The 19,564-nt window shown below is 42.7% G+C and overlaps 1 pseudogene; it reads right to left on the bottom strand.

The window, feature by feature from the left end:
* Positions 1-17,879: 17,879 nt before the first annotated feature.
* LOC120838302 lies at positions 17,880-19,096 on the bottom strand (annotated as a pseudogene).
* Between the last annotated feature and the right edge of the window lie 468 nt (positions 19,097-19,564).

Raw genomic sequence — 19,564 nt, forward strand, 5'->3', positions numbered from 1 at the left:
GATTGGCGCCACTTGTCCCACGATAGATGGGCTTTACTCCACACAACCTGGGAGCGGGTTTGCAAACCAGTATTCAGACGAAGAGCATGCCGATATATGACATAGGAAGTGCAAAACTGCGACTTTATTTCTTTTTTTTTTCTTTTTTTTTTTCTAGCTTTAAATTAAGCTCCAAAATAAACTTTTTTCTTTTTTTTTGCAAATCGGCTTTGGTGCCAAATGTGGTGGTCCGAATGGCCGCACCGCCGCACTCTGAACTTTCGATAAATTCGAACGTGGTTGGAGCTTCGAATCCAGTCGGAAATCAGAGCTTATTCTACGTTATGAAAGCCACTATAACTTACGTCTATGCTGGCTCGTATCTCGCGCCGCCCGTTGGCCGCTTCCTGCAGCGGCGGACGCAGAGCGAAGATCTAGCTCGAGATCGGACGGCGAACAGCCAGTTGCATGCCCGCAGCTGCGAGCATGCAACTGGTTTGTTCCGCAAAAATTCTGCGCCATCTATGAGGGAAAGGGTATAAATAAACAGCGGTTGAATCCCCCGCCTCTCATTGGCTTCACATGACACCAGGTATAGTTGGCTTATGTCCAACCAGATGTCCCAATAACTGGTTTTGTGATAACAATGGCGTTAATAATATTATATTTAATTACTTCAATACTATTTACTGCTTTTTTTATCGGGATATATTAAACTTTTAAGCGAGAATTTATTTGAGTGGATACCCGATAAACGGTAAGCATTTTTCCAATTACTTCTTCTTTTCGGCCATTTTTTCTTTGATTGAAAGACAAGGAAAACGAAGCGTTTGGACCTCGGTTAATTTCTCTGTTTTTTTCTGATCATTAAATGAATGAATGAATGAATGACGAAGAGCCTACCAGGCTCGAAGCGTTTCCTTTACACAACTTTTTGGCGACTCTCTCCGCGATTCGGAAGACCATCTCCTTAAAGGCACATTTCTTTTTTTTATTTATTTCTCTCGAGTGCCTTTTTTTTATCCCAGGTGTTGTTCCTTTGATCATGGCCTCGGGACGTGCCCTGCCTTCCTAGGCCTGGAGAGGGTTTCCATGTGGGAACCTCCATTACTAAGTATTTGCACACTCTTGTTATTTTTAACGATAGTGGCCCGACGGTAGTTTCGAAGTCTGATGGTGTAATTTCGGATTTTTTTTTCTATCGTAGACAGTCTCCTCCGTCACTTCAATTCTATTTTTTTACAAATCGGGTCAAATGATATTTGCCGCTTACCGCCTTTCCAGTGCGCCATTTTATTTAATAATCTTATTTTACACATTCGGCAAAAACGACCGGACGTGACTATAATTATCTCTAGCGTTCCTCCCCGGTTGGAGGATAATTTTAGGCCCCGTGGACCAGGCTATATCCGATGGATTAACGAAAAAATCTTTGAATTAAACTTCTTTCTGAGGGAGTTTTCTTTTATTTACGAAGATGTAGCTTGATAGGATGGAAGCTTGGGCGAGTTGGTGAACCATGCTTGACGGTGACAGCGCAGGAAAAATCAATCTCACACCAGACACTCATCGTTTTTTCTCTTTCGATGGGTTACACCTCAGTAGGGAGGGTATAGCTGAATTGGCCATCCATTTTAAAGATTTTTTGTTACCCACTTGCTTTGCAAGTGTCCTTTTATACATAGGTCCCCTGACTTTGAAGATGTTGCCCAAAGAAAGAGGGTACCTAGTGGGCAGGTATCAGGGGATGTTCCTCTTTCGGTGGGCACGTCTTCAGATCCTGTTCTATTATCGTTGCCGGTGTCATTCCCACAACTTTCACGGCAAAGTGTGAGCTATGGCTCCGTACGAAATAGAAATCCCTTAGCGGGTCGTTTTCGACGCGCCCCACAAAATAAGCGTCGACGTTCGTCGGATTCAAATTGACTCCCACAGTCTTTTCTCCAACCCTTTTTTAATCTTCGCGTTTGTTTTGATAAATTAATTCGATTTTAATCCTATAACATATTTTTTGCAAAACTGCCACACACAAAAAAGGTTCCAAAGGGTTTTTATAACGCATATACAGCTCCAACCATTCAGTTGTCCCATGTCAATGTACAAACATGGGATTGCGCCATTTTTAATTTAAGAACGTTTTTACTGAACAGTACCATACAGCAGTAAATCGAAAACATTCGTGCTTTAGAGTCCCAGATAGATATTATTTTAAAAACTTCCCCTGGTTTGCCCTCAATAATATTAAAAGAATTGCAGCATTACATACACAAAAAGGAGCGAGAAGTAACTAATACTAAACGACGTAAGGCGCTTAGAGCTAATGTGCTCTTGGATTTTTTTCTCGCCCCTAATAGAAAAATGGAAGAACTTTTTTTCACGCCTAATTAATAGAACACAGCGTGCTAACACATGTAACTGAGAACATTCTACAGACATGGGTGGAGAAAAGTCCGAAATATTCAATTATTCTTCCTATGTTATTTCTAAACACGAAGAGTTAGTTCTCAACAAGGGATTAAAGTTTTGCCCGACTCCTCGCAACAATAGTGATGATTTCGACTTGCGCAAAGGATTAAATGAATTTGCACGGCAATTGCAGTGTAAGGATTTTTCAGAGGAGCTCCTTATCAAGAGCCTTTATATAAACACAAATCCTATTGGATTCCACCGTTGAATAAACAAGATGTTAATGTTATAAAATACATAGAAATGGTTCAGAAAGATGTTTTATCGGCTTATAAAAACAAAGACCACTTACAAATAATCTAACTTATAAAGATCGACAATGCTTAAAAAACCTCACTGATAACAGATATAACATAACAGCCCAGACTGACAAAGGTGAAGGTATATGTATAGTTAACACAGCCGACTATGTGTCGGAAGCAAGTAAACAACTGAACGACACTAAGTTCTATAAAAACTAGGTTAGGATTCAACACTTAAGTTTCGAGAGACAATAAAAACCAATTAAACTACCTATTAGATAATATTAAAATAGAGAAAAACATTTCTAGGTATCTCATTCAAGAAAATCCGAGACCAGGACAGTTCTATATGTTAATGAAAGTACACAAGCAAAATCACACACGTAGACCAATTATTTCTGGAATAGGTACAAATACAGAGAACATTTCAGACTTTATTGAAAAACAAATTAAAAGTACTCAAGCCGGTGCCCCGTCCTACGTAAAAGACTCCTCCCATTTTCTCAATTTGATTAATGACATCCAAATCGATTTGAGGGCTAATAGTACCTTGCTGGTTATATTGGACGTAGTGTCTCTTTACACTAATATACCGCATGATGAAGGTATCCAAGCAGTTCTGAATATTGTTAATGAAAACGACCACACTGTTAGTAAAAGCGTCTTAAATATTTTTATGCACTTAGCTTTAGAGCTTAATACCTTCACATTTATGAATGAGCACTATTTACAAATACATGGCGCAGCAATGGTATCACGTTTCTCTCCCTCCTATGAATATATATATGATGTCTTTAGAGCAGCGGCTACTTAACTCCTTCCCGCATAAACCCCTTTTTTATAAACGTTTCCTCGACGACATATTTATAATTTGGAATGATGGGGAAGATAAACTCTTTGAGTTTATTACTTTTGCAAAAAAATTTAATCCATATATTAAATTTACATATAAATACTCCGAGACAGAAATAGAGTTTCTAGATATTAAGATAAGCTCTACTGAAAATGGTTTGAAAACAACCTTATATCGAAAACCAACAGATAGACGTCAATTTCTACATTATAAAAGCTATCATCCAGTACAAAACAAAAAAGGTATATGATACAACCAAATGCTACGATTAAGACGCTTATGTTCAGAAGATAAGGATTTTGATATAAAAGCTAGAGCACTCGAAGAGGATTTCATTAACCGTGGATAGTCCTTGCCGTTGATAAATAATTCGATATAAAAAAGTCGAGCGATCTCTCGGAACGCGTGTTTAGTAGAGCGACCGAAAAGAAATAACCATGAATTACGTGTAATCTTACCTTACCAGTCAAAACTTCCAAACATAAACAATATTCTTAGACGACATATGAATATTTTACTCGTGGACACTGCTTTAAAGGCTGTTATCCCTCGACCACCTGATATAGCGTTTAAGAGACCACGTAATTTATTGGATTTTTTTAGGCAGTCCCGAAACTCCATCGGACGTCGCCTGGTCCCTCTTGGTCGCATAAAATGCAATAATAACCAACGCAGTTTATGTGTGGATATAATTATAGCTAACTCTGTTCGTAGCAGAGCAAATAACTTTACTTGGAAAATAAATGGTACCTTTGAATGTAATTCGGAAAATCTTATTTATTTGATTCAATGTAAAAAAAAAAGTCTAATTCAATACATAGGAGAAACTAAAACAAGCATAAGAAAACGCATGAATCTACGTAAAAGTCACGTACGTAAACACGTTGCCGGATCAGTTTCTCGTCACTTAAACTCCGCAGGACATAACGGACCTTCTGATCTTAATTTTATTATACCAGAGATCGAAAAAAATAAAGAATCTGAATTTATTTATAAATTTAATACTTTAGAACCGAAGGGCCTTAACAGTTCGAAAGGGTCGTTGCCGTCTTTTTTTATGGACATTTAATTGAGATCTTTAATCGGTGCCGCACTGTTGCTCTTTTTTCCTCGCTTCATCGTTTAATGTGACACGAGCAAATGCTTATTGCTCTCATTGGATTCACATGACACCAGGCTTATGTCCAACCACATGTCCCAAAAACTGGTTTTGTGATAACAATGGTGTTAATAATATTATATTTAATTACTTCAATACTATTTACTGCTTCTTTATCGGGATATATTAAACTTTTAAGCTAGAATTTAGTTGAGTGGATACCCGATAAACGGTAAGCATTTTCCCAATTACTTTTTTTTTTCGGCCGTTTTTCTTTGATTGGAAGAAAAGGCAAAAGGAAAACGAAGTGTTCTTGTTTGGACTGGCGGAGCGCGCGCTTGACCGCGGACTAGGAGGGACGTGTCCTTTCGAAGCTCCGCAACCCAACCCAGCGCGCCCAAGTCGATCATGGTCGACAAATTTGCAGCCACATTTGCTGCAGTTCTACGCCAGTCCTTAGCCCAGCCACCAGCTCAACCAGGATTTGCGACACCCATATGGGTGTCGCAAATCCTGGTAAGGCAATTCGACGGATGGCCTCCGACCTACTTGCAGCCGGTACAACCATCAATGTGTCCTGGATACCTGCGCACGCAGACATTCAGGGCAACATTCAAGCTCACTGCATGGCCCGCGCGCATTCGGATTTCCCCCGCGAGCCAAGTAGTGTGCCAAGTCACCTACAAGAACACGGGTACTCGCTCCCGCCTGAGCTTGGTGACGATGGCGAAGACCCCGACTACGACCCTGAGGAGGCAAAACAACTTGTTAAAGAAGCCTCAAGACAGACTCTGAGGGCAGCCCTGACCCCCTGCGTGAATCCGCTCCCGAGCGGAATGGGCAGGGGATCAACGGTGTTACTCCGGAGGATAATCACAAACACCACATGTACACCGGCACGCAGGACGCATTGGACCACGCCACCCACATCACCCCATTGCAGCTTCTGTCAAGACCCCAGCCTTCTTGCCGACCAAACCACTTACTCTGGGACTGCCCGGATCTGGAAGAGATTCGTCGAAAACACATACCACCAGACGTCTTCAGCATTGAGGAATGGGTCCATCCTCAGGGCCCTCCCGACAAACGTCGGGCGGTTATGACCACGCTGGTGGATTTTATCCACGATGCGGGGCTGACCGCCTATCTATAACCCCCCTCAACCCCTTCCCTTGGCCATAGATCCAGGCTTGTAAGCCACCGATCTCAGCCCCACTCTCCCTCCCCAAAAGGCCAATAAACGCTTTCTGAAATGAACTGAATTTGTTTGGACTGACGCAGAGCCTACCAGGCTCGAAACATATCCGTTACACAACTTTTTGGCGACTCTCCTCGATTCGGAAGACCATCTCCTTAAAAGGGCCCTGCAATCATATTTAAAGGGGCCCTGCAATGACTTTTTGACTGGTTTTTAATTTGCACTGAACCTGAGCGTACTGAACGTAGTAACTTAATCCAACTTTTCTTTTCTCAAATTTCGCTTTATTTTAAAAGTTATAGGCAAATAAGAATTACAAAAACAAGCAAAAAATAACCTCCTTCATGACGTCGTAGGTCCTGGCTTTAGTGGCCTTGAACTAGAGGAGGAGTAGTGAGCTCATCGAGTGCACAGAGCTGCCGCACTCCGTGTCAACGGCTCGAGAGGGCGCCACTAAAGCACGTGTTGGATACGCTGTATGAAGCGGGCAGCCAGGGCAGCTCGCATTGAATTTGCTGCGCGACTAATCACTAATTCGGCATAACACTTCATTGGCCACAAACGACAGCAAACACGCGGTAAAGATCAGTTTAGAACTGGAGCCACTTCGCGCTGACGCACCGCCAAATGGCCAATTCGCCAGCAGGGCCCGCGCCGAAGGCCTTCGGAACGCTCGGAACCGGTCGGATTCTTGAGCCGGTATACGACCACAGCGCCGCCGCGTACATCCGGGACCTTTCTTCGTCGTAGCCTCATCCCACTAGCCTTTTCTAGTATGCGCCGTTTTTTTTCGCCCCTTAGTGGCGGGTATGTCGACGGGTCATTTCTCCTTTCCGTACTTTCTAAACTGCATTTGTTTCTTTTCTGATCTAAAATAGTGAACAAAAAGAACAAAAACTACTTGCATACATAATTGAAACGGTTCGCGACACTTTTATTTTGTATCTCGACTAAAAAAAAGCTCTTAGCGGCTTTGACCAGTGGCAAGCGCAGGACCAAAGGCGTCACATTTTGCGCGCTTTCGGTACCGTAGGTCGCCCTCGTCGGTGGAGGAGGTTTCCGCGTCGTCCGGTTAAAATATGACGCAATGATATTTAGTTACTCTCTCCGTGCCCGCTGGCTTGCCCGAACCCCAAGAGACGTGGAAACCGCAAAAAAGGTAGATGCTTAAATATGATTGCAGGGCCCCTTTAAGCGTCTACCTTTTTTGCGGTTTCCACGCTTCTTGGGGTTCGGGCAAGCCCGCGGGCACGGAGAGAGTAACTAAATATTAGTGCGTCATATTTTAACCGGACGAGGCGGAAACCTCCTTCGCCGACGGGGGCGACCCGCGGTACCGAAAGCGCGCAAAATGTGACGTCTTAGGTCCTGGGCTTACTACTGGTCAGAGCCGCTAAAAGCTTCATTTTAGTCGAAATACGAAATATAAGCGGCGCGAACTGTTTCAATTATTTATAAAAGTAGTTTTTATTTAGTATTTTAGATCCGAAAAGAAACGAATGCAGTTTATAAAGTACGGAAACAAGAAATGACCCGTCGACATACTCGCCACCAAGCGGTCGAAAAGGCGACGCATACTAGAAAAGAGTAGTGGGATCAGCCGCCGACACGGAAAGGTCCCGGATGTACGCGGCGGCGCTGCGGTCGTTTATGGACTGGAGGATCCTACCGGCTCCGAGCGTTCCGAAAGCCTTCGGCGATAAGTTTTGCCTTGCGGTTTGGCCGTTTCGCGCTATGGCAGCGCGAAGTGGCTCCCATTCTGAACTGATCTTTACCCCGTGTTTGCTGTCGTTTGTGGCCAATGAATTGTCATGCCGAATTAGTCTTTAATCGCGCAGCAAATGCAATGAGAGCCGCTCTGGCTGCCCGTCGCATACAGCCTATCCAGAACATGAGTTAGTGGCGCCCTCTCGCGCTGTCGACACGGAGTGCGGCAGCCGTGAGCGCTCGCGATGAGCCCACTACAGCGCGATCCAAACCAACGCTTCTTTTTGCGCCTGTAGGTCGTGCGGCTGCGGATGTGACGCATTTCGTGGCGATTTTGCTGTTTCCGGGCGCGCTTTCTGAGTCAGAACCGTGCGCTTTGGTTTGGACGGGCGAAACTTCGGACGAGCGTGCACGCAGGCACGAGCGCGCAAGCAAGGTGCAACTGCGACAGACTGGCCGGCCAGACGGCGAGAGAAAGGGAGAGAGAGAGAGATCGCGTTGTCATGTTGGAAGAGAATAAAAGGGGGGGGGGGGGGGGGAGAGGGCAGCCAGACGGCGAGAAACGTGGAGCCGGAACTAGCTTGCCCTCCACCGATTGGCCGGGACACAGGAGCGCCCTATACGTCACCGCGCTTTTTTGTGCGCGTTGAGGAAGAAGTTGAAATCAACCAACTTTCTTGTGCGCGCCCGGAAGGAGCGAAGAAGCGGCGCGACGTCACGAAAATACGTCACATCCGCAGCCGCACGACCTACAGGCGCAAAAAGAAGCGTTGGTTTGGATCGCGCTTTACCCCTCCTCTAATTCACGGCCGCTCAAGCAACCAAGGACGTCATAGGGGAGGTTATTTTTTGCTTATTTTTGTAATTCTAATTTGCCTATAACTTTTAAAATAAAGCGAATATCGAGAAAATATAAATGTCACTAAGTTACTACGTCCAGTGCGCTCAGGTTCGGCGCAAATTAAAAACCAGTAAAAAGTCCTTGCAGGGCCCCTTTAAGGTGCAACCCCACCCTTGGTTAGTGTGATTCTGAACCAACAGATGGCGGTGGGATCGCCTATCAGGCCTGTACATCAAGGCGAGAAATCGTGTGTGGTGGCGCCTTCGATACAGTGGGATATTTTTCTATATCCTGAATTTGACTTCCCTGGTCCCTTGCTTGTTTTTTTCTGCACGAGCTTTCTTTGGAACGCGCACGTCTGCGCCCGTTCTCGTGCAAGGGTGCTACGCTCCGAGCTCACGTCTTCAGCAAGTGTGGGCAGAACAAAACGCGGAAATCGTCCTGAGCCAAATGGCGAGACACATGCACAACCAAACCACCGACGCGCTGGAATATATAAAATTGCCTGTGCGCTGTTACCGGAGATTTCAGAGGCTAATTACACATATTTCAATATGATCAGATTTATGTTGACACGAATGAAGGTGACAAGAGGACGAATAGTGAACTAAAAAATAAAGGCTTAATCGGCGAACTTGTGCCAAACAAAAAAAAAAAGTAAGGAAAGAGCGTCGAGGTAGCAGAAAAGCAGGCGGCGATTCGGCAGTGCGACAGAGCAAGAGCGACTCGACGGGGTCGCCGGCAGCTACTTATCTACAGTGCGTCACCATCTCGAAAGTTCGGCAAAGAAGGTTCGAGCGTCGCGCGCTCGGGGCGAGGATGAACTGGCACTTTCGAGAACAAGAAAACAGGGCGAAAGTTACGCCTGGTGAAAGAATGAACGCAAATCTTCTTTCTAGAAGTCCGTGACTGAGCGTTGCTTTCTCGGCTCGGCGGGCGGCAACATGACGGGCCGGTGCTTTTGTCGTGCACGTGTTTGGCTCTTTGTGGATTTCTAGGAAAACGAGCTGACGGAATAGGCTTGAGTGTCCAAAATTCTAGCCTAAGGAATGTCCCGGATGTACGCGAGTATCACCTGAAAAATTAAAAAAAAAAAAAAAACTATTTTTGTGTGGTTAGGTGTCTCATTTAGGTAGCTGGGTGTTCATTTTGACCAAAACCACGAGACTGAAAAACACAAAAAAATGACACTCAGGTTTGGATGTTGAGTTTGGTAAACCCAAAGTAGGCTGGTGTGGGAGTCACAATAAAAAAAAATTCCGAGGTTAAAAATTAACTCACAGCAATAAATGATAATTAATTATCATTAATTCGTTATTATAATAAATAAGGAATTCAGTGATAAATGCAATGACTGGCCAGGCAAATATTCTTGGTCTGTGGATAGCTTTTCCAGTTTAAGCATAGTACAGGATGTTAAAAAAAAAATTACAGAGTCTGTTTTTTTACCGCAAGAATAAACTAGGCATCGCCGAACGCTCATTTTCCGCCCGAAGGCAGCGCTAGAGGTCACAACCAGATGTCAAAGTTCAGCCCGATCCGATACTTTATTCAAAATTTAAGTTATTTTCTGAAACGTTCATTGGGAAAATGGCGGCCGGCGGAGCTTTCGAATACATGCGGCTCTATGGCACCAGAAACCGAAAACGGGCAAAAATGGGCTTCATTTTCCCATTGAAATTTTCAGAAAATCACTTATAACTTTTGAATAAGGTGTCCGTTTGGGATGAAACTTTGGCATCTGGTAGTAAGCTAGCGCTACCTTTTGGCGGAAAATGAGAGTTAAACGATGCGTAGTTTATTTTCGAGGTAAAAAAAAAACTGTATTTTTTTTGTAGCATCCTGTACCAGTCTTAATTTGGTGATTTGGTGATTTATGCGCGCAAGTAGTGGTGTGCAAAAATGAAAAAAAGATGCAAACGGGTACAGTTTGACATTGTATAAAATGTAGTGTAAGAACCCAAGAATGAAACAGCCCTACATTTTGCACTAGCGTTGAGTGTATCGAAAGTTAAGGGTGCATCAAAGGCTAAAGCTTGTACACATATACTGCTCAGGCCATTATGTTTGAAAGCTCATAGTACTTTATTACCCTCAGATTTGGTGCAAGTCCTCTCCTCATTGCTTACAAGAAAAAAAAGGAAACTTTCTAAGCTTGGGTTGATATAAAAACTCCACCTGCTGACAGCTACCAATCATCTCGGCGCCGATTATGAGTATTCACTGCATGCCGACGGTCGCGTGCTTAGAACGAGTTTTTTTCCCACGTGATTTCATAGAATCACAATTGTTCTTGACAAACAACAATGTTTACTCAGGCAAGCGGGCATATGTGAAGCTTATAATATTTTGTATTGATTGTGGCACACGTGGCAAGTTGCATAGGCTTTTTTACAATCCGCGAAATAGAAGGCTTCTGGGTTACCTTGGTCGCTAATGCATGTAGCACACAAAAGAACACGAACTGAATTGCAGTGGGAAACAAAAATAAATTATGATAAACAAGCGTGTAGTCACGCGAAGACTGAGGGTATTGCAAATATACAGAAGATAAGCTTTGTTTCACTAAATACATTACCAGTAAATTATTTGTTTTTACCCTGCGAGCGAAGCGGAACATACAAGTGCGAGCATACTTCCCTAAACTATACTTCCAGTGAACAAACGCACCATACAAAGCATCGAGTTCGTTTTTATAGCTCTTGGTAGGCTCAAACCTTTAGAAACACAATTATAATCAATTCTATTATTTTAATTATTTTTATTAAGTGCGCCTATGTGTTTTTTTTTTTTTTGTCTGTTGCGTTCACGTGCCATTTTCTTAGATATATAATATTTTTCGAGAATTTCGACACCTATAGTCTGGTTCATCATAAGTAATGGCCGAATAATCAAATATGTAGAAAAAAAACAGAGAACGTGAACAAGCGAACACACATTAAAAATGCAATGTAACGGCACATTTAAAACTAGTCGTTAGTGTTTTAGAGAGCAGCAGTTTCGTAGGGCGGCATTGTTACCCGTTGAAGGTTATAAAACGTGCAGTTCAACTGTTCGCTCGGCGTCTTTAACGTGCATTACGCAGTATAAGTGGTACACGATCGCACGACGTTAGGATGCAGATGGGCGACTGAACCCAGCGTCCCTGCTAAAGCCCCTTGATAAAGGCGTTTTTTACAAGTACCGCCAACCATTGTTGGGGAAACGCGCAAGACACGTGCCACGAGCGGGTGCTCCGCCGCTATTCGCTTTCAAGGGCCAGTCATTCTAGTGCTGCGCCGCCATTTGCCTCCAAGGGCCACTTGAGACACGGGCTTCGTGCACTGGCACCTTTGAGGTTGTTTGAAAAACTAAGGCAAACACATCGAGGGGATTTAGTCCCTACACGTTCCGCCAACGGTGGGTTCCGAAGCGTGAGCTCCGTGCTTTGAACGGAGCTCGCGCTCGAGCATTTCTCCACGTGCTCTGATCTGCGGTGCCACACCACACTCGGCCAACGGTCCCCCGCCGCACTTGGTTTAGCTAGGGTGCCTCAATGTCCTTCTGTTAAGGGTGATGCCACCTTTTGTAGTACCCGATGCCGACAGCACGCGCTCACGGGTAAAATACAAAGAAATTGACGAAAATAAAATGTTGCCATAGCACAGTCAGCGCCACAAACGCGTGCAGGGACCCGCTCTTTCACGCGCTTTTGAACAAAAAAGAAAAATAAATGTGTGGGACAAAATGGCGAGATGTCTCCACCCTAAGCAAAGCGCACATGAAGGCACCCTAGGTTTAGCCTGTGTGCTAAACCAAATGAGCTATGCTTAGAGTCTCGGCACTTTTTCCCCAAAAATTATTCTGGGTGCCGCCATCTTGGTGGTTAGTAACCAATCAAACGCAACCGCCAATCGTCATGATTCAAAAGTTTCGGTGTCAGGCAGCTCGCGTAATATTGCTTTGCGTTGTCACGAACTGTTTGAACATTTGTGGAGGACGGAAAGGCGTTTCCTGTGATTTTAAAAGCTTCAGATAACTGACAACCATTATTTTAAGCACCAAGATGTCTATGAAGCGTAACTTACTTAGTTGTTCTAGTTTAGCCCGACCGCATAGGCATAGAAAGAGAACAAACAGCTTGACCTTGCACTCTTGGCGCTGCTTCAGTGGCTTTGTCAGCCCGTAGCGTTGGCTGCGTTCCGAACTTAGGCAAAGCGAAGCAAATATTCAGATCTTAGGGTTTCACAAGACAAACCAACAAAAATCACTTAACACACCCCAATAAAAAAATTCCGGGTTTATTTTGACCAATAGGAGATCTTTTGACGTGCAACCGAAATCTCAGATTGTCCTTCGTCGGATTGCGGGCACCTCGGCCGATATTTAAACCCAACAAATATAGATTTATGGGCCAGCGCGTTGGCTCAGAGAGCTGAGACGACTTAATGTTTTGTGTTTTGTTTTAATATCATTGCCACTTAAGAGCCACCGAGGTGGTTTTTGAAACATAACATTCCGACAAGCATAGTTTGATTGCGAAAATGGTGTTTCCATGTGATAAAAACATTATAGATATTTTTGCATACGTGGCGGAATCTGAAATGGCAGAATGCATTTCATAACGCCCATTTCATTTGGATCGCGTCGGGAATGCGTACCGACGCACAGTAGAACGCGCGTAAAAGTAGCTGTGGTGCACCCGCAGCCTCGCGCTTGTGTTTCTGATATCTCTGGCTCGCTCACTGCGGGCATCCAGGCATCTGACACCGTGACATCTGGCGATTTTTCTGTCTTTCACGTGGCGTTCCAAGCGGCACACGACGGAAGATGCACACCAAGCTGTTCTTGAACACGTGTCGCCATCTGTACTTTATATTAAGAAACTACAATTTGCCGTAACTGAATGGGAAAAGTTTGAGGTCTTATAACATTTTAACGTGTAATATGTCAGTATGGAAGTTCTGGAAAATGTAATATTAAAGGATGCTTCATAATTTAATCTCTCGTTATTTTGATTAGTTAACGTGATTCCGTTTTTATAGCGCCTTAAAATGATGCCATTTTAAACTTTATTTTTTATTTTAAAATATACACTATCTGTACAACTCGTTGCATACTTTTTTAATTTATTACATGCAACCAAACTCTCACGTAAATTATCGTGGACAATGGGACGTTATAACTCGAGAAATAATTTTTTCAACATTAGAGACTGCGGTCTATTAAAAGATAAATTATTAACTAACATCTAAAAGTAATCGTAATTTTGAGACATTAAACAATTGTCGAAAAACAACTCTTTAATTTGACATTAACTTTATAATTTTAAGTTACATAGAACGAAAGTTATAAGCCGTCAAAAAAGCACCAAAATGTCCTGCACGGTGGGATTGCACCTTAAGGGCAAATATTTGTTGGAATATATATATATATATATATATATATATATATATATATATATAGACCAACTCAACTTTCTGACGTCACGCCGCTGCGGTGGCGCTGCTGTCGGCGCTGGGCATGCGCAGGTGATTCACCTAGGCCGAATCTGGTTTCTGCGCGCGCGCAGTGCCCTCGCCTGGTGGGCAAACGCGGGCTTGTTTGTAAACAATGTGTTGGTCGATATATATATATATATATATATATAAACGAATATGTGCAGATGAATGAACCGTACTTAATCCAATGAATCAAAGAATCAAAGTTTTTCAGGAACCCGCCGAAAGCCAAAAATTGGCGGAGCCAGGATTTGACCTCTGGGCCTCCCAATGTCCGGTCGGGTGTGCTAACCTCTACACCACTCCACCTTAGCTTTCTGGCGTTTCCCACCTGTCTTATTAATGCACAAGAAACGAAATGTGTCCAATCGGAGGTGTTCTAGAAACACACGCCGCCGCGTGGAACGCGGTACGACGCTTAGTGTCACGTGGTACGTGCTCGTTTGTGCTCCAGAAATACTCCCACTGTTTGTCTCGCCCCGTGTACATGTAGTATTCTTTGTTTATGAGCTTTTAGAGACACGGTATCATCATCATCTGCGAGAATCAAGAGCCACGTTATTGAATATACAACACGGTATAATAAATAAAAAAATTAATAAATATGTGTCATAAATACATCGCACCATATATATATATATATATATTGTTAGGAAAGACGACGATGTGACGCGAGTGGCGCGCCATATATATATACATATATATGGTACGTATATATGACACATATAATAAGTGACACCATTTCACCCTGAAGAAAAGTGGTCATCGCTTGAAACGTTGGTGAATGGTGAAGTAAAGGCCTTTCCTGGAACTCCTCAACTCTCGTTTAACGTCGAACCGGCCCGTTAAGCCTTCTCACCGTGTATGTAGGTATATATATATATATATATATATATATATATATATATATATATATATATATATATATATATATATATATATATATATATATATATATTATTGTAGCCCCCGAGCTACAAGGACAACAGGAACGACAGAGAGACAATATATATATATATATATATATATATATATATATATATATATATATATGGTGCGCCATGTATTTATGACACATATTTATTTATTTTTTTATTTATTATACCCTCAGGGCCGAAGCATTACAGAGTGGTTGGCAACGGAAGTACAAAAACGCTGAAAATGGTCAGTCCGGCACAGATCATGAATAGTAACTTGTTAGTGCTTCTTTAAAGAGAACAAAATCGCCAATGGACGCAATGGGTGAGGGAAGGCCGTTCCATTCACGAGATGTTTTTGGGATGAAAGTTTTGAAAAAAAGAGTTTGAGATGGAAGTGGGTATACCAACTTTGCAGCAGTGATCCAGGCGAGATGATACGTAGATGGGGGCACTGATGAGTTACTCTTTCAAGAGTGAATTGGCATAGCAAATTTTATGAAATAAACAGAGACGGGAGATAGTGCGACGAGTGGAAAGAAGAGGCAGTGAGAGACTAGCTTTCATGGATGTGACGCTTGACGTACGATGGTAGTTTGATAATATAAAACGTGCTGACCGGTTTTGGATGGCTTCAAGCGCTGATATGAGGCTTTCTGCACCGGGATCCCAGACCGAGCCTGCATATTCAAGCTTTGGTCGCACCAATGTTTTATAAAGTTTTAATGATGATGGAGCTAGAGAAAAGTTGCGTCTTAAATATCCAAGCATGCGGTTACTGTTATTAACAATATATTCGGTGTGAGTTTTTCATGATAGGTCAGAAGAGATATGAACAGCTAGATATTTGTAAGTTGATACGCTTTTAAGGAGGTTATTTGATAGGAAGTAGTTAGGACAGAGTGCTGCTTTGCGGGAAATCCTCATTGTCTTACATTTCATAATGTTTAGTTTCATCTGCCAAGCATCACACCAGGAAAAAATTGCATTTAAATCAGATTGAATTATGTGTACGTCAGAGTCATTAGTAATTTCACGGTAAACAACGGAATCATCCGCAAATACGCTTATGGAGGAGGAAATGCTAGTAGGTAGGTCATTTATATATATTAAGAATAAGAAGGGGCCTAGGACAGAACCCTGTGGTACACCGGGCTCAACGAGGAACGATGACGAGTTTTTGTTATTGACAGTTACAAATCGCGATCTGTTAGTGAGGAAACACTCTAACCAAGATAATATATATGAATCAATACTGAGTAGGCTAAGTTTGTATAGTAGTAGTTTATGCGTTACCTTATCGAAAGCCTTTGCAAAGTCCTGAAAGATGCAGTCAGTCTGAGATCCACGGTCTAGGGCCGAGTGGAGGTTGTGGGTGAAAACCAAGAGATGAGTATCGCATGAGAAAGATTTACGGAATCCATGTTGAAATGGGCTAAAGAAGGAATTGCACTCCAGGAAACGCGAGAGCTGTGACGAAATTATGTGCTCCATAATTTTGCAGGGTACTCTAGTAAGAGATATTGGCCTGTAATTTAAAGGGGAGAAATGGTCACCAGCTTTGCGAATTGGAACAATCTTCCCTACTTTCCAGTCTTTAGGTAAGACGCCATGATCAAGTGATTGTTGAAACAAAGATGACAAGATGATCGAGCAGTACATTTTGGCATTTTTTAGAAAGTTCGCGTTTATCTCGTCGACACCTGATGCCGACGACAGCTTGAGGTTTTCAATAATTTTAACAATAAAGGGTCGATCAAACAAAATTGGTAACTTGGTCAAAAAATCAGAAGATGGTAGTATGGGATGGTTGGCACTTAAGAGATCACTAAAGACACTGATGAAACATTCGTTGAAAGTCATAGCTCAATCTTCACCGGAAATCACCTCTCCGCCTGAATTTTTTAGTTGTAATAAATGTTTGTCAGGCAGGGTTGACTAAGTTCCAAAACTGCCTCGGGTTGTTAGTGAGCATTGAAGGTAATTTAATGCTGAAGAAGTTATTTTTAGTTTCATCGACGGCCAATTTGTATACTTCAGCTGCCGAATTGTACGCGGCCCAGCGATCAGGAGACATTGATGATTTAGCTGTTCGAAACAAGCGCTTTTTCTTATTAGACAGCCTTTTTAAAGTCGTATCATACCAAGGTGATTTAGAGTTTGATTTGACAACACGAGAGGGAATGTAGTTTTTGATCAATTAAGTAATTTTATCTTTGAGCAGACACCGATTGCCTTCAACCGATCGCTCTGAAAAATTCTGCATATAAGAGTCCATGAATGTACATAGCTCGCGGTTTATGGATTCAAAGTCGGCTCTGGCGTAATCACGGGTGTGTTTGACACACCCAGCAGAATTGTTCTTGGAAATTTTCAGGAAAAAATGCAAGGCTAAATGGTCACTAAGACCTGGAAGATAAGAGATCGGCTCTACGAGGTCCTTAGACGTAGTTAAATTAAGATCAAGAACGTTGGCTGCTGAGGACGTAATTCTCGTGGGCTCGGTTACTATATAATTGCGAAAGATTAAAATCTGCACAGAGATTTAGGAAATCGTTGCTTTCAGAAGAATAAGGCTCGCAAATAGGAATATCTTGGGACCAGTTAATATTTTGGTAGTTAAAATCGCCAAAAATAAATAGCTGCGAGTTGGGAAACCTCGATACAATCCTGCTAAGTGTCTCATGTAATAACTCCACAAAATTCGTAGTAAAGGTAGGTGGGCGGTAACATGCACAGACAACAATGTTTCTGTGACTTAGTTGGAAACGTACACATACAATTTCTAAGCTAGATGCTAAGTTAATATGATATAACTCAATGTAATCAGCAACTGCAACTAGCACGCCTCCGCCCGTCCGCGAATCCCTATCATGCCGATAGACTTTGTACTGCTTATCACAAAAAAAAAAGAAAAAAATTCATCGTTACGTATTTTACTAGACAGCCACGTTTCGGTCAACACAATGACGTCGGCAGAAGCAGAATCAAGAGCGGAGCACAATTCATCGCGTTTCTTTATTACGCTTCGGATATTTGTAAAGGAAACAGAAACATTTTTTACCGTCCAATCTTTGACTGGAAAAGTGCACGATTGTTATGACGTTGCTGATTCTTGCACGTGTTGAGGTTGGAGTGACTCGGCACCTCTATTAGTAGTACTAGTAGCACTAGAAATTCCATAAACTTCGTCACTCGTACTGCAGTAGGCGTAACACTTCTTGTTTAGGTGAAGCCTGTTGTACCTTATTTTAAATATACTATCGGGACTCTGACATTTTGCGAAATCAAACAACTTCTTGCGAGCATGACGTGTGGCTGGTGCGAAGTCTTCATTGACGGAGACGTTCCATGTTTTTAGTTCAGCTTTTTCTAAGATGATACTCTCTTTAGTTTTGGATGACACAAATTTTACTATTACTGGTCGACAATTATTTCGAGAAAACGTCCCAAGTCGGTGCGCGCGAGTGATTACCTCATCAGACATGCTCAGCTCAGGGACATTAGAAAGCAGCGAGTGTACTTTTTGCTCAGGTTGGGACCAGGCCTCTGAGGGCGAGTCATCTATGCCATGAAAGATTAGATTGTCTCGCCGAGACCGATCTCCGAGGTCGTCAAGTCTAGCACGCAAGAATGCATTTTCTTTTTTGACTTCTTCTAGAACCTGATGTTTAGTGCGTACTTCACAATCCAGTCTATCAAGAGCATTAGTCTTCGTTTCCACATTCTGGAGTCGGTTAGAGATGTCAGTGATTTTGTCTTCCAACTGCTGTTGATTTGTTTTGATTTCATTTATAACCTTTAGTAGTTTAGACTGACCATCTTGAAGCAGTTTGCACATTTCGTCAAGCTGCTTGTTACACGTAATCAGTCGCCGCATAGCATCGGCAATTTTACAACATCTATACTCTGACTGACGATCGAGAACAACTCCCGTGGGCATTGGAACACCAAAAGAAAAACGTCGCTTGATTTTTTACTGTACAAAGAATCGATGTTACTAACCTGCGTACAGAAGAAGCGAAAAACGTTAGCCGTCCGCATCGTATGGTTTTTCCCATGCCCAGTCAAAGCGAAGGCGATGGGCCGGTCCCTCTTATCGTGTGGCGCTGCTGATGTCGCTGATGATGAGGCTGGCCTCTCGAACGTTTTTGCCAGGATGGTGGGCGTATCCGGTGGGAGACGAAGTGGCGTGTTCTTGTTGATGACTGGCAGTTTACCCACCGCTGTGGCAGGTTTTGCGAGTAGATCTGCAGAACTTGAATCCACTGTTGGGAGGAGGCATTTGCTGAACATCAACTGCGCACAGAAGCAGCGAAAAACGTTAGCCGTCCGCATCGTATGGCTGTTCCCATGCCCAGATATAATAAGTGACACCATCCCACCCTGAAGAAAAGCGGTCCCCGCTTGAAACGTTGGTGAATGGTAAAGTAAAGGCCTTTCCTGGAACTCCTCAACTCTCGTTTGACGTCAAACCTTCTCACCGTGTATATATATATATATATATATACATATATATACGTTTAATTTGAACTTAAGGAAAATCTATATTTTACTTAACCTTTCTAAAATTATAATTATATTTTTTTGTTATTAGGACATACTAATTATTTTTCATTATTTTGACCAAAAACAATTCCGGCGTTTTGTTTTGCAGTCGCTTACTGCTATACTGGGAAGACGAATTCCCATATGTGAAGAAAGGCGATTTCTACGTCTGAAAGGAGGCTGGCGAAAACAGAAGCACCCCAGATAAACTGCCATACTCAAACGTTGATGGTC

This window comes from Ixodes scapularis, unplaced genomic scaffold, assembly GCF_016920785.2.
Source record: "Ixodes scapularis isolate PalLabHiFi unplaced genomic scaffold, ASM1692078v2 PGA_scaffold2__306_contigs__length_199485367, whole genome shotgun sequence".
Lineage (NCBI taxonomy): Eukaryota > Metazoa > Arthropoda > Arachnida > Ixodida > Ixodidae > Ixodes > Ixodes scapularis.